This window comes from Anthonomus grandis, chromosome 10, assembly GCF_022605725.1.
Source record: "Anthonomus grandis grandis chromosome 10, icAntGran1.3, whole genome shotgun sequence".
NCBI lineage: Eukaryota > Metazoa > Arthropoda > Insecta > Coleoptera > Curculionidae > Anthonomus > Anthonomus grandis.
The window spans coordinates 24,128,119-24,154,276 of NC_065555.1; the positions used below are offsets into that span (position 1 = coordinate 24,128,119).

A 26,158-nucleotide genomic window follows, 5' to 3' on the forward strand; every position below is an offset into this window, starting at 1 on the left:
TTAGCAATTGTAAAATAAAATCAACAATTAATAAAAAAATTAAATGTCGACAAAACAATGATTGGATAACACCAGACTTATTAATTTTAATTAAAGAAAAAGAATTGGCGTATAAGAAATATAAAAAAGCTCCAGAAAATAATAACTTCAAATTAAATTTAACAAGGTTAAAAAATTCACTAAATAATAAAATAAAAGCATTAAAAAATGCGTACTTTAAAAACAAATGGGCCCAAGCAGCACAAAATACAAGAAAACAGTGGGATACAATAAATCTGTTTTTAAATAATAATTCTACTAAAAGCAATATAAACCAAATCGAAATTAATGGTCTATTAGAAAATGATGATAAAAAAATTGCAGACAGTTTGAACAAATATTTTACGGAGGTAGGTGCGACCATAATCGAGGACATGCGGACTGATACAAAAAATATATTAAAACAAGATTTTAAGGAGATTAAATGTGATAATAGTATATTTTTTGAGCCGACAGACAGTAATGAAATAAGCAACATAATATTAAGCCTAAAACGAAATGCGGCTCCGGGCCATGATAAAATTACAATACTTGATCTAACTAATATAAAAGAGTACATATTAAATATACTAGTCATACTTATAAATAATGCATTCAACATAGGCGAATTTCCTCCTGACCTCAAAATATCTAAAGTATGTCCAATTGATAAATCTGGTCCTAAAACCCAATTAAATAACTACAGGCCTATATCTATAATAAGTGTCTTTTCAAAAATTATCGAAACAGTGATTAAGAGGCGGATGATGTCATTTATAGAAAAATATATCTCATACGATTTATACCAATATGGGTTTCTTAAAAACAGCAGCACTTTAAGTGCTACTATAGATCTCCTTAACTATGTGTCAGCTAATTTAGATCAAGGCAAAATTGTCATAGCAGTTTTTGTCGATTTAAGAAAGGCATTTGACGTAGTTAATCATGACATATTATTAAACAAGCTGGAAGAAATGGGTTTTCGGGGATCTGCACTGTCTTTGATTGGGTCATACTTACTTAATAGAAGACAATATGTACATGTAAATAATAAAGAAAGTAATATCTTAACATTTAACTGTGGTGTCCCTCAGGGGTCAGTGTTGGGACCATTACTGTACTCACTGTATGTTCTGAGTTTACGGGTAGCAGGGTTAGACGCCCAATATTATACATTTGCTGACGATACTGTATTATTGTATTCGGATAATGATTGTGATAGATTGGTTAATAGGGTAAATGATGATCTAACTAAATATAGTCAATGGTTACTACAAAATAATCTTAAAATAAATTTGGACAAAACCAAATATATCCTATTTAAACAGAAAAATAAGACAATAAATCAAGTTAGAATATGTCTAAATGGTGCGACTTTAGAAAATGTAAATAATATAAAATATTTGGGACTTACACTGGATGAGAATCTTAATTGGAACGCTCATATTGACTACTTAAAAAGTAAGATAATTCCCTTTACAGGAGCATTTTATAAATGTAAGCACTTCTTAAGTAACGCAGCTAAATATAAAATATATAATGCTTACTTTCTTTCAAACTTGCGGTACCTAATTCCAGTGTGGGGAACCTGTTGTAAGTACAATTTTCAAAGAGTTGAAATTTTGCAGAGTAAAGTACTCAAGATTTTATTTAATCTTGATTATTTTATGCATGCGGGGGACATATTTGAAATATTGAAAATCCACTCAATTAGTCACATACTTAAAATAGAACAAGCAAAATTAATATTTAAAATAATTAATAAGCTACAAAAATCAAATTACACTATTGTTTATTCTAGTGAAATACATGCACATAATCTAAGAAACAACAATATTCGACTAAGTAGTGCTAGAACAAACATTGCCCTTAGAAACCCAATCAACGCAGCGACACAAACCTATAATGATCTGTCTTATGAAATAAAACAAGAAGTTTCTTATTATAAATTTATTAGAATGGTTAAGCAATCCTTACACTATTAACAAAGTTGCTAATATGTAATTCTATGGCCACATTGTTACAATAACATATTACTTTTAAATGTAACTTCGGTACCAATGCTAATATAAGCATTGCTTAGAAGTTTATTCATATATTGGACTTGTGTGTTTATTAAGTTTATGAAATAGGCAATATTATAAATATGTATTAAGAAAAAAAAATGTAAAAAAAAATCAATTTTGTAACCAGATAATTGCTTTAATATATGAAGTGTTTTTCAAAAAAGCAACGAGAAAACGGTAATGGCATCGCAACACCGCTCGATCGCATTGTTGATGCCACCGATACAAGCACTCTCTACCAGTGACGTCGTCAACACCTGATAAATTTTTATTAATTATTATAGAGTTTGAGTATAAGTAATATTACCATTTACGAGCTATTTATGTGTTTTTTTAACGGACTTCGTTAGAGGAAGGTCCTAATAAAAGGCAGCATTTTTGTCAAAGCATTTATTTTAATAATGACTTGAGAAATCTAATTCAATTTCTTTGGCGCAAATTTGTTTGTTGCAATCTTCGAATTTTAATTTTTTGTTCTTTATTTTTTTTTCCATAATTTGGTGACAAGTGATTTAGCTTTTGAAACGGTGGAATCATCAGTGCTTAGGTCCTCAGGATATCTTTGATTTTACCCTAGAATAATATACATACAAATATAGTATTACCAAAATTAAAAGAAAAAATTTAAAAAATTAATTATGATAATTCAATTGATCAATAAAATGTATGTTATTATAAAGAATCTTTGTAATATCATACATTTGATTAATTGCATTTAATTAAACAAATATAACACAATAAAATCATCACATCAATCAATCAATCAATCACTTTTAAATAAGATATATAGAATAGGATGATACATGGCATAAAACTAGTAGTCTGTGTAATGTGTAGCAGTTAAACAAAAACGGCTTGGATGAGAAATAGTAATTGTTGACCTAGACCCCACGGTAACTATTAATCTCAGATGCAGTTATTGCTGATGATGAATGATCAGATCTGTAATTATACAAAATTTGGTGTATCAAGAATATTAATCTATTTTAATTATCCATACTTGTCTATATTAGCTTCACTGTTTGTACTATATACCATTTTGGAAGCTAAAAAAGTGTTTGCACTCTTCAGGAAAATTACCCCTGCAGCTTTGAAGGGTAAATCACTTGGTAAATTAACTGAATTATCGGCTGCTGTGTTTTTAACCAGTGCATCAGAAATCCTAGTAAAAAATAGTTTTACACACATACCATATCTAATTTAATAAGTATTAGGTATAAATAAAGCTTATATAAGTAACACTAATACTTTTTGTGACGATTTTTTTATACTAGAAAAATATATTTAAAAAAAAATTACCTTTGAGGTAGAGCTGATTTTTTTAATAAAGTCTGGCTACTGATAATATTATCTTCCTTATATAAGAAATCACTTCTAAGGATGTGATCTGAACAAACAAATATGTTCTTTTTAATTGTGTTGATTTCCATTAATGAAATCCATTGTTCCCTTTGGGCATATATTAGGCAATCTATAATAAGTATTTGATATTTAATCAAAAAGCAAAAAAAATTACAGTAATAAATTAATATGTGGTGCCAATTACTATATGTATTATTGTTGTTAAGTTGCAATATGGTAAAAGAAACAAAAAATTATCGACCAAATTTTAGGGAAAGACAAAATTAACTTTATACATAGATATCAATATCTAAATAAATTTCAAAATTCTTTAAAGGCAATAAAAAAATTAGTAATTTCATCTATCTACCTAATGTCTATATTAAAAAAACATAACTATATATAGATAGGTACATTTAAAAATATAAATATTTTGGTATTTTACGCACACTTTGACATTCAAGTTTTTATTAGGTTTATATCTATAAGATCCCCTATTCTACGTTTATGATGATGGTAACCCTATGATGTGATGTTATGAAAGTATCGGTACTTACTTGTGAAAAGATCGGCTGGAATCACCTTTTTATCATGATGCGGCACAAACGACGTAAGTTTTTGCCATCCTAGCAATTTAAAAAAACACTAAAATGTGGCCTTTTTCCTTTTTAAACCAAAAATGAATGAAAATACACGAATCCCGAAAATAAACAGAGGCCGTTTGACAGATGACACTACGCGTATGGCTCAGGCGCTTTAGCTCCAGTGTTTTAGTTTTAGTTTTAGGGATAGGAATATTAATAATTTTGTTTTTTTTTTGCTTAACGATATTATATTTATTCTTAAAATAGGTTAATTGTAGTATTTATACTTTTTGTTTTAAATTTTCCTATAAAATACAACACAAATAAGTTAAATTAACGTTATAATGGTTGTTAAAATATAGCTAAAAATTTCCTCCGTTGAATATTTGCGTCGACTTGACAACAGAGAATCGGCAAATATGTTTGTAAACAAAACACCCCTCTTGCCCCTGTGCACATGTTGGACTCAAACAAAGTTGTTGTTTACTAATTCTAGCCTTTCAATGTTCTAAGCTGACAATCTTATCATTTAATTTTAATATCTAAAGCAAACGCCTAATCAAAAAGGTTACTTATAGATAAAAGAGCCTTTTTGATTAGGTGTTAGCATCAGATATTGATCTGAATAAAAATAAAACTTTTCAGCTTTATTTTACATATCTAAATGAGTTAATTAACTGCAATAATCAATTAACAATAGTGTACGACATATCACCAATTGGACAAATGAAAATAAAACAATGTTTTTCTTTAATACATTCATTATTTAATTTTCCTGAAAAAAAAAATACTTAAAATGATATACACAAAATACAATAATTTATTATAACAGACATTACAGTAAAAGCTCTTTATTCGAGATTCCTTCATTCGCGTTTTCACTATTCGCGGATTAAAAAAATGCGACCCAATTCCTATATTCGCGGCTAAAAATTTCTTTATTCGCGGATCGAATCAGTACGTCGGTGCATATACAGATCGTGTTTTCGTTCGTTACTTATAGGAAAGCGCATAGAGGCGAAATTTTTCAACGTCGCGCATGTACGAGTGCCTGCGACAGAGCACCTGCCGGCCTGAGGACGGGATTAGCATAGAGAAATGAATATTAAATACTTTTAATTATTATAATTATATACATATATATAATATATTTATAATAATTTAATAATTTTATACATACTTTTAATTACTCTATGGCGAGAATACAGCTGCATTGCATGTGTGTTTCCTGTCAGATATAAATTTAAGAAAACTCACATGCACCCAATAGAAAAAATATATTGAAGTTTCGATTTGTAAACAAAAAGAACAAAATCTCAAGCTAAACCTCAACTGCTCTAATTCAAAACAAATAAAATTAATTAAGACAAACAGCTGATCACTGTAACAGAAGGGGAAGACCATACAAATGGCGTATCGGCCTAAAATTGGATGCGCATTGGTCTATCCACATTCTACCTTTATCATATTTCTATGTTCTTATTATAAGATGTAATTTAGAGATGTGCGGATAGTATCTACTCGATACTTTAATATCTGATACATGCGAAGATTCGAAGTAATCGAATCCTTTGACCCCAACTACTCGTTACTCGAATACTTTTTTAAATCCCAAATTTCCATGTCACCGGTGGCTGCTTATGCGTACCAAATATATTTTATAAGTAAAATATGGCAATATTGTTAATTAAATGAAATAAACCGCTGCCGATCGGCCCAACAATAATTAATCAATAATACCTATTTATATTTACCCGGCGTTGTCGCCAGTCGCCACGCAGTTGCTTGATACTTCGATACTCGATACCTTGTTCTAGGTAAAAGTATTTGAATTCGTCCGTCGTGCCCGATTACTTGATTACTTTTTATTAGCATAAGTATTAAAGTATCATTTTGTAATATCTTACTAAAACTTGATAACCCTCTATTATACTCAAAAAATATAACAAACGCCAAAGCAAGCCCTAAATTTAATATAGGTATTCATATCAAATCTTAATATTCGCCTGTATATTCACTAACAACTAACAAGTAGACAAGTAATGATTACTTTGTAACGAATACAAAGTATCTGATACTTTGATATAAAGTATCAGTACTCGATACTTATAAAAGTAATCGTTGCGCATCACTAGTGTAATTACGTATGTCTTAGATTACATGGTGATATGATTCTATACGCTTCATTAAAAGGCGCGGTTGCCATGTCTCTTCTGGAGCTTTCAGAATATTTTCTCTAGGTATATAAATAGAGTAGAGCTGACTGTTATCATATTAAAAAAAAGGCAATTAAAAAAAAACTGAAAACGGTAAAAAACTATCTTGAAATATATAATTGCTGAGTGCTTTTCACAAACACACTAATGGCTTTTGACAGTTGTACTTTTACCATCAGTTATTAGTTATGAGTTCCGATCACCGAAAACTGGTAGATTTTTAGTGAACCATTTTAGTGTTGACAAGATCTACCAACTGTAGCACCTGATCCGTTAAGCCCCCCGTGTGCCTAACGAGTTGATATGGGTTGAGTTGGGTTGGGGTAATTTGTTTAAAGTTAGGACGTCGAGCCCTCTATATACTTTTTCATACGAATAGAACCCCAAAATTTTGGAAAATATGAAGGCTACGAACCTCCGCAGAACGGATAATTTTTCAGCGCTGGGTATTAGCTTGTGTACAAATAGTGAACCCCGTTCACTATTGTGTTTTTGAAGGTGGTAGACAATGGTACAGTGAAAACATCTTGTCGGACTTGCATTGTCTTATTTATTTAATGTAACACAGTTTAAATAAATAAGACAATGCAAGTCCGACAAGATGTTTTCCCCGTTCACTATTATAATGTAAATAAACTGCTATCATTGTGACAGATAGATATAGATGTATTTCGTGTTTTCTCTTCTTCAATAGGATACACTTTTTAGACGTGTTTTTTCTTTTATTATTTACGTTGAGCTTTAGCGTAATAATTCTACTTATTATAGAAAATATACACAATTTTGACATATGAACTGCGGGTTCATATGTCAAAAGTTTGACAATGTAATTATCAATAGCAACGAGTTTGATCATCAAATAGACTAGAGTAGACCTCTATTTTAGCATATTTTAAAGGAATTAAAAAATTTTTTAGTGTCGTATGTAAATAATCTGCAAATTTTTCTCTCTTAATCTGTTCCTTTCAAAGTATTCTTTCTGCTCAAATTTTAAAATATTGCAGGAAAAGTCGACAAGACCCCAGGTCTCTATTCAGCTAAAAAGACACACGAATATTTGGAAAACATTTTATGATGATACATTACTTAACGCGTCCAATAATCCGATCGTGGTAAAAGTCCGTTGAGATTTAACTAAACGCTATCCAATGTTATCCAAAATTTAAATAAACCTGGATAGCTTCAACCCTATTTTTCATATAAAAATAATTTTCAGTATTTTGCTTATTTGTATGTCAATATGGTTACATCGCCCTCGGCCAGTGAATGAGCAGTAAACAAGAAAGCAAGATTCATTTGTTGTGAAGTTTTTGCATTGTATGTTTTAAAAAAATATGTAGATTTTGTTTTTTAGCATTTTTTAACCTTTATCTTTTCTTTTCTTCCTTCATTTACTTTGTTCAAAAGCACATTGTCGCTGTTTTTTGCATTTAGGTATATAGTACAGATGCTGTTTCACTCAATTTTATAGTTAATTTACCACACCCAGCACGCCTATTCAATCCCGGGTCCCGTAAGCTTCTAGAATAAAAAAAAAACAGAAAAAAAAACAGTTTTTTGAACAAAAACACTAGGTTATATTTCTATACCAAATCCCGACAAAAGTGCCACTTACATGCATGTTTTCCATTTGGTGAAAACATCATACGTTTTACGAGGGAATCTGGAAAAATTACACACTATATTTGTCGTTGGTAGTGTTAAGGAGACTGCTCTGATGTATGCTAAACTTGCTTTACCTAAAAATGAACGATAACTAGATTCAGAAAGTAGGTACATAGCTGTTGGTCAGAAGAAAAGAATTTTCTCCACTCACCTTGACAGTTGATATTACTAGTTGATCTCGTTAAAATAGCAATAAATAATTAAAGAATATTATTAAAATTTTATTTTTTTTAAAGTCTTAGGCGACAAAAACGGGTACGTATAAAGAATAAGTTCTCCTCTTCTCGAAACATAATTTCTGGTGGACCACAAGCCTGAATCTTTGACCTTCTCTTATTTCTTGTTTAAACATTTGATCTTTTTAATGCAGTTCAAAACTGTCATATACAGTCCTATTTTTCATTACTTTTATCCTGAGGGTTCAGATTTGGCTTCTGCTCAGCTAAATTAATTTTTGCAATACTCGAGTAAACAAAATTTGAAATTAAACACTGAAAAGACGAAAGTTTTACTATTTAGTCAAGAAGTTAAAAAAGTAGAATAAGAAATCTTATATTTAAAATTGGTTCATTAAAAGTCATCATTTACAAAATGTGCAAAGAGCTTGGAGATATATTTGAATGTTCAGCTTAGATTTAGAGAGAATGTTAAAAGAATATGACAAAAAAATCTATATCATCGATTTTACCTATTTTAAATTATTGCAATATATGCTGTATACCAGTGTTACTCAAACTTTTTTCGTGACGGAACCCTTTTAAAAAACTAAATTTTTAACGGAACCCTAAACTCTAAACTCAAAGCAAAAGCAGTTATATGTGAATTGTTTATTAATAATCATACAAAAAAAGATAGTGTACGGTTGTTGTTATATTACGGCGATTGAGTGCACTGTATTACTTATATAGGCAAGGGTTCATTTTCGTAAATTTAACATTAATTTCCAAAATAAAATTTTCAACGGGACCATACAGCACCAAGATTAAAAATGGCACCTACCTTGATCTCTTGGAGCACTTGGATGGAATAAATGAGTTTCTTCTGGCGGGCCCGCACTTATATTCGGCACAAACAAGTTAGACTTGGTATTAGTGATGTGTAATGAAAATTAGATTATATTGTAGAAACTTTTCCCATATTTTTGGGGAAATTATAGAAGCACCTTTTAGACGAAGTCTGGAGCCTCGATCATGGCAACGGCAAAAGCTGAAGTTGCCGGTTTGCTTCTTTGTACGCAAACTCTTGATAGACCATTCGACGTCGGCGCCAAGCTTGACTTTGTATGGTTAATGTAAATTTGAAATTACGTAGTTAAAAGACGAAAAATAATTTAATATGTTCAAAAGTTGCGTATACATTTTCCGCCCACTAAAACGCATGTTTTAAGAAGAAATACTATTCCTACGGAAATTTCCAAAATTCACAGAAAATAAGTGTGAGAAAAAAAAATACTTGAAAGGAAAAAATGTACTAGCGGAGCAAAAAAAAACTTAAACAAAACTATTCGATTCTCGCAAATGTAATCCTAATTATTTCCCAGTTCCCTTAAGACGCAAACAAGCTTAATTCTGCTACGTACTAATAATGCTATGATACTAATAATAACTCCGTATCGGTAGAGGACATAGTTTAACAAATGGTCTCTTATAGAGCCCATTTGCAGTTTTTACTGTAACAACCCTTACATGGCCGTCTGGGCCAGGGTGTAACATTACAATTCGTCCCAATAACCAATGAATAGGAGGATGATTTTCATTTTTAATTATGACTAACGTATTTAGCTCAATCTTAGTGGTGGGATTAGTCCACTTTGACCTTTGTTGCAAGGTATTAAGATACTCTAATTGCCATCTTTTCCAAAAATCAACATTTAATCTTTGTATCAATTGCCAGCGGGACAAAGTATTGAGCTTTAAATGGGACAGATCAGGATCAGGAACCGTATTTAGCGGTTCTAGTGTCAAAAAATGACCAGGAGTAAGTGGGGCTAAATCGTTCGGATCGGAACTTTGTGCCCACATAGGCCTGCTATTCAGCAGAGCTTCAATTTGGGTAAGTACAGTGTAGAGCTCCTCATAAGTTAAAACTTGGTCTCCTACCACTCGAACTAAGTGCGTCTTGACAGATTTGATGCCAGCCTCTGCTAGACCATTAAGGTGAGGCCCAGCAGGTACATTAAAAAATCACGATATTTTTAAATGCTCCGCTGCATGCTTCGAGATTTCACGAATTTGTTTGTAGGCACCCACATAAGTGGTGGCCGAATCAGAGTAAATATTGAGACAGCTTCCGCGTCTGGATACAAAACGCCGAAAAGCGGCTATGAAACTTTCAGAAGTTAGGTCGGAGACTAGTTCGATGTGAATAGCTCGAGAAACAACACACACTATAATTAAAATATATGCCTTGAATATTTTTGCACCGCGATATTTACCCATTGCGATGTTTAAAGGGCCTGCATAGTCGATGCAAACATGCGAAAAGCACTTAAGTTGCGAGATGCGAAATGACGGTAAGTCTCCCATATACGGGGTATAGGGTTTTGGGGTTCACGCGAAAGCATTTTAGGCATTTTGAACGGACCCTTTTTATTACTCTACGAGCGGAAAGTATCCAAAATTGTTGGCGAACAAGATATAAGACTGTATTTAAACCAGGATGCAAGTTAATTTTGTGTATATGGTCAATAATAAGTTCGGTTAGTCTGTTATCTTTTGGCAACAGAAGAGGGTGTTTCACATCATACGGAAGTGATGAATTTCTTAGTCGTCCGCCCACTCTGACAAAACCCTGTTCGTCTAGAAATGGAGCTAGTTTACAAAATGGTTTAGGTAAAAGTTCATTTGACTTTATTTGAGCAATTATCTCTGAAAAATAAAATTGCTGAATGTATTTCACAAGAATTAGCAAAGATTTTTGTAGTTCAAAATTCATTATTGGGCCGACTCGTTTTTCATGTTTTGTTTGAGTGTTATTTGAAAATCGAATTAGGTAGGCAATTATCCTTTGAATTTTTGGGAGGCAGGAATAATGGTTCAGAATTTGGTCTAAGACATTTGGTGAAATGGTAGCAGCTAGAGTTTCAACTTTTTTCTCTCGAAAAACATCTTGGCTTTTTATATCGGTATCTGAAACAGTCGACAATGCCCAGTCAGAACGAGGCAAATAAATCCATGGAGGACCTGTAAACCATAGGGGATGATTTACCAGATTCTTAGGAGTGAGACCTCGGCTGGCACAATCTGCTGGATTTTCTAGTGAAGGTATATAATACCATAAAACTTGTGGAATGGTTTCTTGAATGTGACTCACCCGATTTGCCACGAACGTTTTCCATCGGTGTGGAGAGTCAGCAATCCAACTTAGAACCACCTTTGAATCAGAAAAGGCCAAAACTTCATCAATAATGATTAATGGCGAATAAGTATCGAGAACAAATTTCAATAAATCTGCAAGAAGTGTAGCACCAAGTAACTCCATTCGAGGTATTGAGACGGTTTTTAAGGGTGCCACCTTTCCTTTTGCAATAATAAGTGACAATTTAATTGCGTCCGGCAACTCAATTCGTAAATATATGGCACATGCATAACCACGCTCAGAAGCGTCACAGAATGCAAGAATTTGACAACGTTGTATATTGGGAGCAAAAATGCATCTCGGAAGAGATAGCTTAGAGAGCTCTGAGAAACTAGATTTAAAATAAAACCGCTTCTCACAAATATGTTGAGGAGGCTCTGAATCCCAATCTAACTTTTCCTTCCATAACTCCTGCATAAGAGATTTTGCCTTTAGAGTTACCGGAGATAAAAACCCACATGGGTCCCATATTTTGGCAATCATTGAAAGTATTTTTCGTTTGGTAAATTTACAATTTTCATCAGGGTTGCAACAATATGAAAAAGTATCTGAAAAAGGAAACCACTGCAAGCCCAAAATTTTAATACTAGCGGGAGTTTCTTTATGGAAGGATATAGGAATCTGACAGTCTTCTGGAGATAACGTGGAAAGAAGTGCGGGGTCATTGCTTGCCCACTTCCGAAGTTCAAACCCGCCTGATTTTAGCAGTAAGATCAGTTCTTTTTGAAGAGCTAGTGCTGACTCTAAATCGCAACTTCCCGAGCAGATATCATCCATAAAGGAATCTTCCAAAATAACCTGTGCAGCTCTGGGAAACTTATTTTTCTCTTGTACAGCTAATTCCCTTAATGTTCTGATAGCCAAGTATGGACTGGAAGTTACCCCAAAAGTGACTGTATTCAAGCGATATTCCTGAAGAGGCTCCTCTGGGCTGAAACGCCATAATAAACGTTGGTAATCTCTATGCTCATGAATTAGATTTATTTGTAAAAACATCTTTTGTATATCACTAATCATTGCGATGGCGTGGAAACGAAATCGCAGTAGAATAGTGACTATGCCAGCATGAAGTTTTGGACCAGGTAGAAGAGTGAAGTTGAGACTGTGGTTTTTTGAATCCTTTGCAGAAGCATTGAACACAACTCTCACCTTGGTAGTGCTGCTGTCTGGTTTAATGACTCCGTGATTGGGAAGATAGCAAACACTCTCTGGCCTGGGTTCAGTGCTTAATACAAGGCTCATATGTTTATTGGAAATATATTCGCGCATGAAATCGGAATAAAGTTTATAAAGTTCAGGATTTTTAAGAAGTCTAGCTTCTAAAGACATAAAACAACGATAAGCCAATAAAAAGGTGTCAGCACATATAGGCGAATTTTGCTTAAACGGTAGAGCAACCGTAAAGCGCTCTGTGAAATCACGAGATACTGTGTTTTGATAAATTTCTTCAGCCCGCTTCTCATCAGGAGACAAGAATTTCCTTTGAGGTACGGACTCTAGTTCCCAGAATTTCCGCAAGGTTACATCTAATGGGTTATCAAAGGCAGTAAAGTAGCTTCCGAGTTTCGGAGATGACATTGAAAAAGTCGAATTTTGATGAATTCTTCCTAATAAGACCCAGCCAAATTCTGTATCTAATGCAACTGGTTGACCTGGATCTCCGTAAATTCGACCCGATTTCAAAACCTGTGCATAGATTTCTGCGCCAAGAAGCAATTCTACGGGAGCAGGTTTATCAAATTGTGGATCGCTAAGGGGCAAATTTGAAATATGGCTCCAAGTACTGGGATTAATTTGTATAGAGGGCATATTCGAACAAAGGTTTTTCACAACTAACCCATTAAATGAAAATGTAGGTTGTATTTTTCCCACGGGTCGTATAACACAACTGGTTATGCCCTTGGTATAGGAAGAAGACTGAATAACCCGAAAGATTGGAATTGAATAATGTTTACGTGCTAAGCCCAATCTCTGTAAGCAAGATTGACTGATCAAGCAGGCTTCACTTGCAGAGTCCAAAAGTGCTCTGACAGTTTGGAAATTCCCTCTTGAATCTAAGATCTCCACCTTCGCCGTAGACAATAGGACTGTGGACTGAAGTTGAAAAGAAAGTTCAGTTGAAAAGGACGTACAACAATTTAGCCCTGGATTTTCATTTATAAGGTTTTGATGAACGCTAGTGTTCAAGGAAGTGGTAGGGTTGGAGGAAACTAAATTAGAGAGATTTTGCTGATTGGTTTGTAGAGGCAATGATGCGCTATTCTGGATTAAATTAGTTTGCAATGAGTGTTGTTGAAGATTTGATGAAGATGTTTGTAACTGTGTGTGAGAACGGATGACGTCACACAGCAGTGTGTGGTGTCGATTACCGCAGGATCGGCAGTTATGAGGGGATAAACAGTCCTTTAGCAGATAATGATTGGTGCATAAGCAATTGATACAAACATAATTTTGCTTGACGTATGCAAGGCGTTCAGAGGATGACCTTTGAATAAAAATGTTACATTGTGAAAGGGGATGTAGTGAAAAATTACATAGTTTGCAATGTCTTGAATTTAAATTTGTAGGTTGCGGAGAAAAAGTTTTAAAAGTTTTATTGTTGTTTTTTGTTTGAATTGAAGTATTAGCCATAAAAGAATTTGTGTGAAGAGATTTCGAGCCGCTATTTGAATAATTATTTGGTCTGGTAGTAGCATTAAATCCTGCTCCAGAATTTTTTGAAGATTTGTTTAAATTTAAACTTTGTGTTGGCATTAATTGCATTGATTCCAGGCCTCTGCACTGATTCTCTAGGAATGCTACTAGGTCTGAAAATAAGGGTATTTCCTTCTCAGTATGTTTAATTTCAAAGGCTGATCTGGTAGACATATCAATTTTTTGCAACAATATATTAAACAAGGGAAACGACCAATCAGTAGTATTAAATCCTAGAGCATCTAATGCATCAAGGTTTTCATTAAATTTTAAATCTTAAATTTTTTGAATTATGGTTTGATTTCATACTTGGAACCTGGACTATTAAATTCCAATAAGTTGTGGCTAATAATCTTTTATTTTGATACCTTTTTACTAAATTTTGAAAGGCGATTGTATAATTGCTATCGGTTACTGGCAGAGATTTTATAAGATTTAATGGTTCCCCTTGCAACAAAGTTAATAAGTGTCGAAATTTAGATGCATTGGAAATTGAAGTACTGTTATGTACAAGTGATAAGTATAAATCGTAAAATGTGGGCCATTTAAGCATATTTCCATTAAAAATAGGAACATTTGGTTTTGGAATATCTGAGAATTGATTTACATGAGGCGTTACATAATTTGAAGGCCACTGAATACTATTGGGTTCTGGAAAAAGTTGAAAATAAATATCTTTTGAAGCAAAATAAAATTCTTCACATCCCTTTCTAATAGCATCCTCGCGTCCAAATTCCTCATCTGTAGTAGTTAGGCCGATAATTTCATTATGAAGATGCTTAAAATCATTATAACATTCTTCCAATGTCTCATATTTAAAAAGCGACTTATGCTCCGATCTCTCCACTGCCTTTTTTGCAAGAGTGTATATTTCGGTAATTCTAGCTGTAGCTACTTTTCGTTGTTGACTTAATTTATTCATAGTTAAAAAAAATAATCTATCCACTAGTTTCTAAGAAAACCAAAATATTAACTATTTTCCTTTTAAATTTTTTCAAAACAAATTATTGATTTGAAGTCCAATAACCATTTAAATAAGCAGTTACTTTGTTTTAATTTTTGCAGATATTTAAATGAGAAAATGTTTAAAATACCTGAATTTATTTAAGTATTGTTTTTATTGCAAAATGAATTAAATTTACCTTTTTCATTCGTTTATTCCTGAATAACCATCAAAACTAAATTGCACTAGTACTACTATAATTACTAACACTGCAATATTCTTAAAGACACAAACCACCCTGTAAATTTGCAAAAAAAGTAGAAATTTCGATATAAATAAGGAAAAAACTACACCGCATTGTTAACGTACCGCACAATAACAATCTTTCGTATTGCTTGTAGTTTTAGAAGAATTTCAACTTAAGAAAAAATTATAAGTAGTTTATTAAAATTTCCCTTTAATATAAATATACGTAAAAATGCAAAAATGAAGAATGTAAACAAGGTTGACAGTCGATGGACTGGTTTATTTTTAAATAGCGATTCGGTGAATCGCTGCGCTCTGATGGATGGCAGGGAATCCTGCGCTGCTGCTAATATGCATGCGCCAAGTAATGTCGCTTATGATTTGCTGAAATACACGGTACTATGGCGGCTGAAAATGGCGAAGAATCGAAGGATTTTATTTTTAAATATAATTTACTATGAATTTTGGAAACTTAAAATTTATTATCCGCGAAGAATGACCAAAAAATGTACGGTTGTTGTTATATTACGGCGATTGAGTGGACTGTATTACTTATATAGGCAAGGGTTCATTTTCGTAAATTTAACATTAATTTCCAAAATAAAATTTTCAACCGGACCATACAGCACCAAGATTAAAAATGGCACCTACCTTGATCTCTTGGAGCACTTGGATGGAATAAATGAGTTTCTTCTGGCGGGCCCGCACTTATATTCGGCACAAACACATTAGACTTGGTATTAGTGATGTGTAATGAAAATTAGATTATATTGTAGAAACTTTTCCCATATTTTTGGGGAAATTATAGAAGCTTACTATATTACCTTTTAGACGAAGTCTGGAGCCTCGATCATGGCAACGGCAAAAGCTGAAGTTGCCGGTTTGCTTCTTTGTACGCAAACTCTTGATAGACCATTCGACGTCGGCGCCAAGCTTGACTTTGTATGGTTAATGTAAATTTGAAATTACGTAGTTAAAAGACGAAAAATAATTTAATATGTTCAAAAGTTGCGTATACAGATAGATACAGTAAGTAGTGAGTTAGTAAGCAAATGATAACACTAAGTTCATTTAATGCGAGGCATGTAATTATTTTTTATTCCTCATCAACTGGGTAATGTCAGGCTTGATAGAGGAAAGTTGAATTCTCATGTCTGGTTCGGCATCCAGTCTATTGCAGTATTTTGTTTTTGTAGCTGTATATGCTGAAAATCCAGTTTCACACAAATACGTTGTTGGGAACGGCAGAAGAACATTCAAAGCCTCTGTGGCAAGTTGTGTTGTTTTGAACCCTGCACCAAAAATCATTTAGTGAAATTGTTTTGAACAATGATTCGATGCTTGTATCCGATGTCATTTCTAGAAATGATTCATAGATCTGATTTGACATATTTTCAGGCTTCTGCAATTTAGATGAAAAAGGGTTTTGAATCCATAAGTTTATTTTTAGTTTTGTATTCTGTTCTTCAGGAAAGTAAGATTCAAAAGTCCCTTGCAGATCATTGAGATATTGCACCAATTCAACAATTATTTCATTTTGAAATATTTCTGTATCACTAAGACTATGGTGACTAAGGAACTCACTTAGCAATGAAAAGCTTTCGATTTCTCTCTTACCAAAACAAGTAATCCAAAGATCTAATTTTCTTTTAAAGGCAGTTATTTTGTTGTTAGCATTGAAAACTTTTATCTGTTTTACAGGTTTAATTCGTTAAGTTTTCCAAACATGTCTGCTAAAAATGCTAGTCTAAATAACCAGCTTCTGTAAGAAAAGCTTCTAATTCTATTCTTAGTTCAAAAAGCCTTGTCAAAGTTTTACCCCGAGACAATCATCTCACTTCCGTATGGAGCAATAGTGTTTTATGATCGCTTCCATAATCTTCACATAATATTGAGAACAATCGGGATTGTGGTGGACGTGACTTGACAAAATTAATTATTTTTACTGACTCATCAAGAACCAATTTTAGATTTGGTGGCATTTTCTTAACCGCCAGTGATTGTCTATGCAGGATGCAGTGGCTGGAACTACAATTTGGCGCTTTCATTTTTATTCGTGATATTTAAGTAGGCGTTTCGTTTTGGTTGTTTATTTTTATCTTAGGTAACTTTATTCTTATAGGGTCCACTTTAATACACGCATTCATTTATTATGACTGCTGGCGGAGCCCTACCGGAGGTTTCGCGGAGCACCGGGGCTCCGCGGGCACACTTTGAGTAACGCTGCTGTATAATATAATAATGCTGCCTTGTATCGTATCGCTTCAGTATGTTCAAAATATTTGTCAATACCTATTTAAATTAAGGAAATATGACCACGTGTCACCTAGTCAAAATCATTGACATTCAATCTACAGTTTATTGTAGTTTTTCTTACATCCTCTATCCCCTTCTTAATGAAAAATTGATTTTTCGTTATGCCATTCATAATCGCTTCAAATCGATTTTAAGATTGCCTTACTATGTCCCGCCATAAGATCTCTCCTTTTTTAAAGAAGTTTTACTTATATGGCTGTAATCGCCTATAACTTTTAAGTGTAGATTAAACAAATTGTAGTATTATTTACGTTGAAACTTTAAAATGAACTACAGGCTGAACAAATATCTGCTTTCAATTAACTAATGCATGATAGTTGCATTGTATTTATTCGTTATTGCTTAGATATTATGATTTATGAAAAATATATTGGTTTTTAGGAATTTGAATGTGTTTTATTAATTAATTATGTTGATGTTAGGTAAATTAATTAAGTTTTAAATTAAATAAATACATTTATTTTGATACAATGATAGTTCCAATTGTACTATTTCCTTATAGTGGTGATAATTAGGTTGAGAATAATTTTTGTTAAATCTCGCCATTTCCACTATCATTTATTAATTAAGACTTGATTTATTCATAATTATTCTCATAAGAAAAAAATATTCAAGCATATACAACGTCTATAACTGCCGAAGTGAGAAATGTCAAAGGTTGAAACAACTGTCAACAAAGGGACAACCAAAAAAATAACTTATAAACCGATTTTAGGCGAATAACCAAAGCGTTTTGGTTTTTACCAATTTCCCATTGGTATTTAAGGTCCAGTGCAACGATATAATTATTAAAATGGTCACCCGTCAAAACACCAGCATTTTACTTCTCAAACAATAACCGATTCCAAGCGGTCTACCGGTAATTACCGTTCCTAAATGGTATTAACCAAACACGTCCAAGCGGTTATAGTTATAACCGCTTGAGATACGTGACGTCACCAATTAGCTCTTTATAAGGTAAAAGTACTAGTCTTTGACCGCTTTTCACTTTAATTCAAAATATTAAGGATTTTTTTATTATTGTCTTTATATGACTGCCTTATAACGCCATCTATACATTCTCTCTGTCAACTCAATAAATTTAAGCATGGTTGCTTTGCTACAGACACCGTTATAAATAGTTTTTTGACAGTGCGCAACCTGTCAAAGCAGTTTTGCTAGTGAAAGTGAAACGTTAAGGAACCTCTATACAAACATGTAAGTGTTTTGCCTGTTTTAATGTACTTTAGGATATTTATTGGTTAGGGTTTTTTTAAATACTTAATATTAAATAAAAATTACCTCTTTGTAACGAAAAATTATATATTTTTTCATTTATTAAGTAGGACAAACATTAACAATATATTTAATGTCTGGTTTAATGATTGACCATTAGGACAAATACGCTTTGTTAATTTTTACGATTTTTCGATATTCTTTTAATATGCACTATAGAAGTTAAATTAAAAAAAAAAAATTTCCATTATGTAAAAAACGTAGTAGCTTACTAACCAGCTAGTATCTGACCTACCTTTTCTTTTAAGAATATAAAAATAGGTCAACCATTAACACAATTTGGTCAAAGATGTAAAAGACTATAATGATGTAAAAACAAATTTATTTTATTATTATTATATATATTTAAATTAAGATTTCCAGGGTATTTTATAACAGACGAAAGTACCTATATTTTAAATTTTAATCATTAACCTATACTAAATATAAGACGTGTTAAGTTATAAAGATGTAAGTTGGTAGGTCAAATACTAAATTAAAATACGGTCAAATATAACAACATAAATAAAAAATGCGGTCAAACATTGAAACAAAATAGGTCAACGTTTGACGCAATTTGGCCAATCAAGCAAAAAAAGATTTATTTTAAGAATTTATTTTAGAATTTATTTTATTATCATCATACTTTTTTAATGTAAATTGTTTTCAGTATTTTATCACCTAAATTTTTAATTTTATTTGCTGTCCTATACTTAAAGTAACACCTTTTAAGTTATAGACGTATAAGTTGGCAGGTCAAAAACTAAATTCAAATACAGTCAAATATTAAAACAACAATGACCACAGTTGCTGAGATTCATCGAGATCCATTTGAAGATGAAGAAAATATTCCTGAAAAAATTCAAAAGTTCCAAGCTTCTCCTAAAAACAATAGATTCTCTGAAGGAACTGTAATACCAAAAAAGCGACAAAGAACTGATTTAGACGCAATAACAACTAAAGAAAGAAAAACTACCAGCTGTGATTTCATCTGAAGATTACCATATCTATCAAAGGAAAAAGAAAAAGAAGAGAAAGAAAAGGAAAAGTTAGAAAGGAAAGCCAAAAGAGAAGAGAAGAAAATAGTTAAACAAACTAGCAAGCCTAGTAAGGATCTGAGCATAAAAAATTCAGATGTCGCCGAAAAATCATATGTTGTGGTAAAGTATGAAGAGTCGGTATTCCCAGGTATTCTTTTAGAGCATAAGGTGGTGGATGGAAAACAGGAATATTTTATAAAGGCAATGACTAACAGCGGAAAAAACTGGAAGTGGCCAGACAAAGATGACGTCATCTGGTATTCTTAAGAAGACGTGTTAGAGACAATTAATGAGCCACAACCTATTAATAAAAGAGGGGCTTACAGCGTGCCGGAAGTTGCAAAATATTTATTGTGTGTTTTGGAGTGGAGTGTTTTGGAATGATTTATATATTTTTTTTTCAATACAGTTTAATTTTGAATTTTTTTTTAAGAATTTGAATTTTTATTTTTGTTTAGAAATTTTTTTTTGATAAATAAAAGTGTTTTTTTATCAAAAAGCGTATTATTTCCTGGTTGGTCAAGAACTAGTGCATTAACCGGTCAAACACTAGCGCTGGTCGTTTTTATATAGGTCAATAACTAACCCATTGGACTTAGTAAAGTATCTTAATCGGTCAAAGACTAGTGCGTTTACCTTACGTCATTAATTTGGAACAGTAATTACCCACGTCCGGAGCTGTTTTCTAAACGTCAAATGTCAAAGATATTGAAATAAGTGCGGGAAAAAATTAAAACAAACAACAAGTTATTTCCTTTTTAAAAATGACACAAAATTTATTATGGCTAATTTTTTTAGCCATAATAAATTTCAAAGAAAATTTAATTAAAATTTAATTTTCATAAAAAAATTCCATATAAAATTTCTAAGTTTTCTTTTTTGAAATGTATGTTTAAGAACTAATTACGTGTAATATTACTGGCGTCTGGGGTATTATTTAAAAACAAACAAACTCATGATAGTGACAGCTGATAAATAACGAAGCTACATCAACCAAACACGTCTGGTTGGACACGATTGGTTATGTTATAAAGGGACTGTTCAAGGTGAACCAAGGGCTTAACCGCGGTTAAAACCGATAGATCGCTTGGAATCGGTTAATGTAAATAGAATAGGTGGATGACATTGTTTGGCAGGTGGAATGCTGGTGTTTTGACGGGTGACCATTCTAATACATCGTTGCACTGGACTTTACCAAAACATTTAGGTGCTGTTGGTTTTTAAAAAGTGACGTCATCAATCTACTGTCAAAGTTGTCACCAATATTAGCGGTAAATACCCAACTGTCTAGTAGTTTTTCATTTTTGGCTAAATGGTTTCTCCTTTCAAAGCAAGAATTATTTCTTGCGTTTCGGAATAAAGTGACTGTCGTAAATATTTTAAAACCAACACAAAATTTTCATTAAAAAAAATCGACAGCCAGTAAGCACATAAGTCTTGTTCTTGGATTAGCAATATCAGCATAACAAATAGACTTGGTCATCATGATAATCAAATTCGAAAAATAGTTCCAAACAACAAAACATAGATCCTAAATAATGTGCAAACAAACGAAATTAGAAATTATAGGAACTACAAACACAAGAAATAAATACAAGAGATTACCAAATATGATTATTTATAAAAGAATATTATGTAAGAAATTAGAATGCAGTACACAAAACAAAGTTGTTTTTGTTTATTATTTACTATTTATAATCAATAACTACTGGTTAAACCAAAACGTTTGCACGAAAACAAGTTGTGACGTCAATGTAGTTGTTTGGCGTGTAAAAACCAAGGATAATCGCGGTATTACCAATAAATTGTGGTTATCCGCCTAAAATCGGTTATAGATTATTATAAATTAAGGGTAAGTGCCGTAACCTAACGAAGTAGGAGCGGTATTTTTACGGTTCCTGAAAATATCGGTTTAAAATGGAACGCTCTGGTTCCTTGTTGGTGGTTGGTCTTGTTTTCGTTTGTTGATATTAGGTTACAAATTCCATTTTTGTGTTATAAGTACCTATCATTATTTATACCCCTAATCAATGCAAATACAAATGCTGTTGGTATATTTGAGCACCTGCTCCTAAGCAGTGATGAAAGCTGTAGTAGTAGCTATGATGAAGAAATAGGTCCTGTACGTGTTTTGTCAAAAATGAAGGTTGTACCTTTTTAAAAAAATATATAAATACATACCTCAATTATACCAAGATCAAGTCCTGAATTTGAATTGCAGTCAAGTATATTGAAGGCAATGAAGTGAATGAACAATCAAATTTCATAAGCAGGATAAAACCACAAAAAATCAAACCAAAACTTCATAACATAACCTACAAACAGAGGATTTCCGGATGTCGTAGATTAAACTCAGAATATAATTACGTTTAATCCACGTAATTAGACATCCATAGGAGTAACCGAAGGTACCGAAAAAAATGATCGGTTGTTTCGGTTGATATTTGCAACCAATTTTTCAGGAACCGCGTTAAGTAACCGAGCCAAATTTCAGAAATTGTATAGTTATGGAACGGTAACCGGCACAACCAAAGGAACCGGTTAAGTTACGGAACTTACCCTTAGTGTATCGCCTGAATAGGGTTTTAAAACTTTAAGACCAAAATGTCAAAACACCACTGCAAGAGCATGCGTACACACCCCTCTCGCAATGCGACTTTAGATTTGCAGCACTCTTCGTTTTGTGTGTTGAATGTTTTATTTACAACATTCAACATGTTTTGGTTTAATGTTTTCATTTAAAAATAAACTAAACAAATTATTAGTTTTAACGATGTTTTATTTATAATACATTACATTATCATTATTAAACTAACTATCTTCCAAAGTAGTAGGCCACATGAGATATCATTCACAAAAAAATTTAAATTTTTTCATTTTCTTCAGGAATATATTTTAACAAATTTCAGTCAACTTTATGTTCATTAATTGGTACTTTTCCCTCAGAGTTGGCAATACGTAAAGCATCAAATATGTTAATGGACTTAGTCTACTGCCTGGTTGTTTTAACTGAAACGTGTCCCTTTTTAATCCCCCTATAAACTTCGATTTCTCCAGGTGACCATTTTGGAAATTTTAGAACTCTATGAATGAGGCTGGTGTAAAAGTTTGCTTTTGTTGACGGGAAACGTTTTTGTCATATGATTCCGTTGATAGCATCGATTTTTTGTATAGTTGGCCACCACTTATTAAAGTCCTTGATATCTTCCGTATCAATTACTTTTACTGTTATTTTTGATTTTGCGTGGGCATTTTTAACCCAACCTCAACATACTCCATAGGATGATAACTGCGATCCGCTTTCTTTATACTTCGTTTGTACAGGCTTAGGGAAAACTACTCGTACAGAATCTTAGGGAAAACCCAAGCAAAAACGAACGAAGGTGTGATTTTTAGCAAGACTAGACAGAACAGCAAAATATGACAATCACGTCACCTCGCGCATTTGTTCTTGATATTTGTTAAAAGTTGAGTATTAAAACTTAAAGAAATAGAGAACAACACTACATGATGCAAGTGAAGGGTAGAAGTTAAGTTAAAATTGGTAAAATCGGACGGAGACTAGTTAACGGAGAGCATTGCCAGGACGTAAATCAAACCTTGATTCATAGGTAGAAAGAATTCATGCACATTTATGCTCTGCTAATTTTAATGTTCTTCGGCCCATTTTAATCTCCTTGGGCAATTTCTACTGGATAGTACTGGACCTCTAACGTAAAGATTTATTGGCGTAAACATTGTTTCCATGTAACCTATTTCTTATTTTTTGAGCAGTACCATAGAAGTTTCGTAATGCCTGAAGGCAAAAAAACCCATCATTCATAGGTTCTGTTGCCCTTGTTGAATCAGTATGTCTTTCTTAACTCACCAGTCGCTTCAAATATCTTTACATACTTCTGCCACAATTTTCCTATAGCGCTCTTGGTAGAACTTACAGTTGCTGTGATGTCGCGGATATTCATTGCACCCTATGTCATATCAACAGCTCGTAGCTGTGAACGCATAATTAAAATAAATTCTCATTATACTGGCTGCAAAAATTGTACCAGCTGAATACATTTTTCAATTTGCCAAATATGCCTTAAAGAATTGAAACTACTTATTTCATATCAATAATAATAACTTATATGACTAATGTGATAAGGTTTGTTCAAAGGAATGTTTAACAAATAATAAATACAATTGATCTTGGAAACAAATTTTTTCATCTAAAAATAAAACGGCTTTTTACCTTATCTCCTAGACCATTTTGATGTTTATTTATTTATTCTTCGACATACTCAGCTACAGAATTATTAATTCTAAATGGTATGATTATATTAAGACACAAAAAAAAACTAAAGGCCTTACAGTACCAAATTATTGCTAAGAGAATCACATTATAGCTCTGGTTAAAATTAAGGCTCATTCTTCTTGCGTAGGAAACAAATATATCACAGTCCGATAAAAAGACATTGTAGTTGGGACTAAGCCTATCGATGAATGCAGTCTGATCATAGTTAGTACGATGGTATGCTTCAGAAAATAGGGTGCTATGTGTGGTCATTCGTGATGGAACGCTTAGTAAGACTGACTCCAATAGAATGCCGCAAGCCACTGCACCCTAAAAAAGTTTTACCAGGAACAGATACATGGCGTCTTCCCTTCTCTCTTCTAACACCACCCAAAAGGAGCTTGTTATTGTAGAGTAAACCCGCTTAAGGAAAATTATGCTTAAAAAGCAAGTAGTTCAGAAATTTGCTTTAAACTCTCTCCAATCTCTGGTTGTGAACTGTAGAGTTGGGTGACCAAATAGAGGAGCAGTACTCAAAAATGATACGAACCAATCAATAATATAGGAATATTATTGTTTTGGTATATTGAATTTGCCTGGTATTCTTCTTGATACATGCTATCATTCTAAGTCCTTTGGCTATAATGTTGTCAATATGCTGATTGAAGGTCAGATCTAACTGGAACGTTACGGGCAAGAATTGAGTCCGTGCTTTGAATTGCAATATTGTTGATGGAGTAAATGTTTAAGATTGGGTTTCGAGAATTATGAAAACTGACAGATTTGCATTTAGACACATTGATATTAAGACCGTTTAGGAAACACCAGGAAACAAAGCGATCAAGATCTAATTGAAGCTTATTGTTTGCATGATCAAAGGTATTAAAAGATTTTAGGTCATCAGCATAGAGGAGAACGTTAGAAAATTTGAAGCATGAGGTGGCATCCTTGGATCTACCAGGATCCTTGCGGCATCCCAGAGGTCACCTTTAAATTTTTTGATAGGGAACCCCATATATCAACCCTTTGCTGTTGTTGGTTAATATTTATGAAATCCATCCTCTATCCACACTAGATAACTACCGGATATTCCAATCATATGCAGTTTGTTGATCAGTAGACGGTGAAGCACACTGTCCAATGCTTTAGATAGATCAGTATAAATCGAGTCAACTCGATTTCCTTTCGCTACTTCAGAAACTAGATAGTTTTTGTAGATTGTGAGATTGGACGTTGTTGATTTACCTTTACAGAATCCATGATGGAGGGGCTTAATATACAGGTTGGCGAATAGAAGACTACACATAGGCATTATAATTGGCAACACCGCTTCTCCCTTGCTTCCTAGTTTATAAGAGGCGCGGCGGATTCCAATCGTCTGATTTGCTATTTATGGCACGGCACAATCAGTAGTGAGCAGACCTCATTTTGCTGTGTGATTGCATACTGTATTGTTGAGGCTTAAAGCGCAATTTTATTTTTTTTAAATATTGATGGGTGTTTATATCCCTTCCGAACAAGTTCCAGTGTTTAAATGATTTTATGGAGGCAATTCGGCAGGAATTTATTCTCAGTCCATTTTGAAAACAGACTGACTCCTTGTGCTAAAGCTATTTTAAAGGTCGTGTCAAATTTTGAGACGTTTTTTTACCTCCAAAAATGTTGAAATTGTCACATTAAAGCTCAATAACCACCTATTGAAAGAGTCCAGGAGATCGAGCAGAATTGTTGGAGAGGAACTGGGTATGCACCATAAAACTGTAACGAGTATATAGAAAAAACATAGATACAAATGTTTTCAATATTCCAAAACTCAGAAGGTGTTTCCTGAAGAACAGTGGCGAAGAATGGAATTTTTTTGGATGAATGGAAAAATTTCTTAAAAAATATTTTATTTTCAGATGAATCCTTTTTTCCATTGCATGGTAAACGCAATTCCTTTATTGTTCATTACTGATCTTAGGAAAACGGAACAGAACTTTTCCGTTTCGTACTCAGTACCCTCAAACGTTGAATATTTGGGCTGGTGTTTTGGGCGACCATATTATTGAGGCATTTTTCGTTGATGGTACTTTGAACGCCGAAAAATACCTTCGCTACAAAACCAAGTTCTTCCTACCGTCCAACTCCTCCCTAATATATACC

At 32.9% G+C, this 26,158-nt stretch overlaps 2 long non-coding RNA genes across 2 annotated transcripts in view; one reads left to right on the plus strand and one right to left on the minus strand.

Moving 5' to 3' along the window:
• Positions 1 to 26,158, plus strand: part of LOC126741350 (uncharacterized) — a 34,543-nt gene that overhangs the window by 1,854 nt on the left and 6,531 nt on the right. The window lies entirely within an intron of this gene.
• Positions 2,834 to 4,752, minus strand: LOC126741349 (uncharacterized). Its single transcript, XR_007662175.1, has 3 exons — positions 3,983 to 4,752; positions 3,384 to 3,555; positions 2,834 to 3,246 (listed from the first exon to the last, which is right to left on the minus strand). It is a non-coding gene; the product is annotated as an uncharacterized LOC126741349 (long non-coding RNA).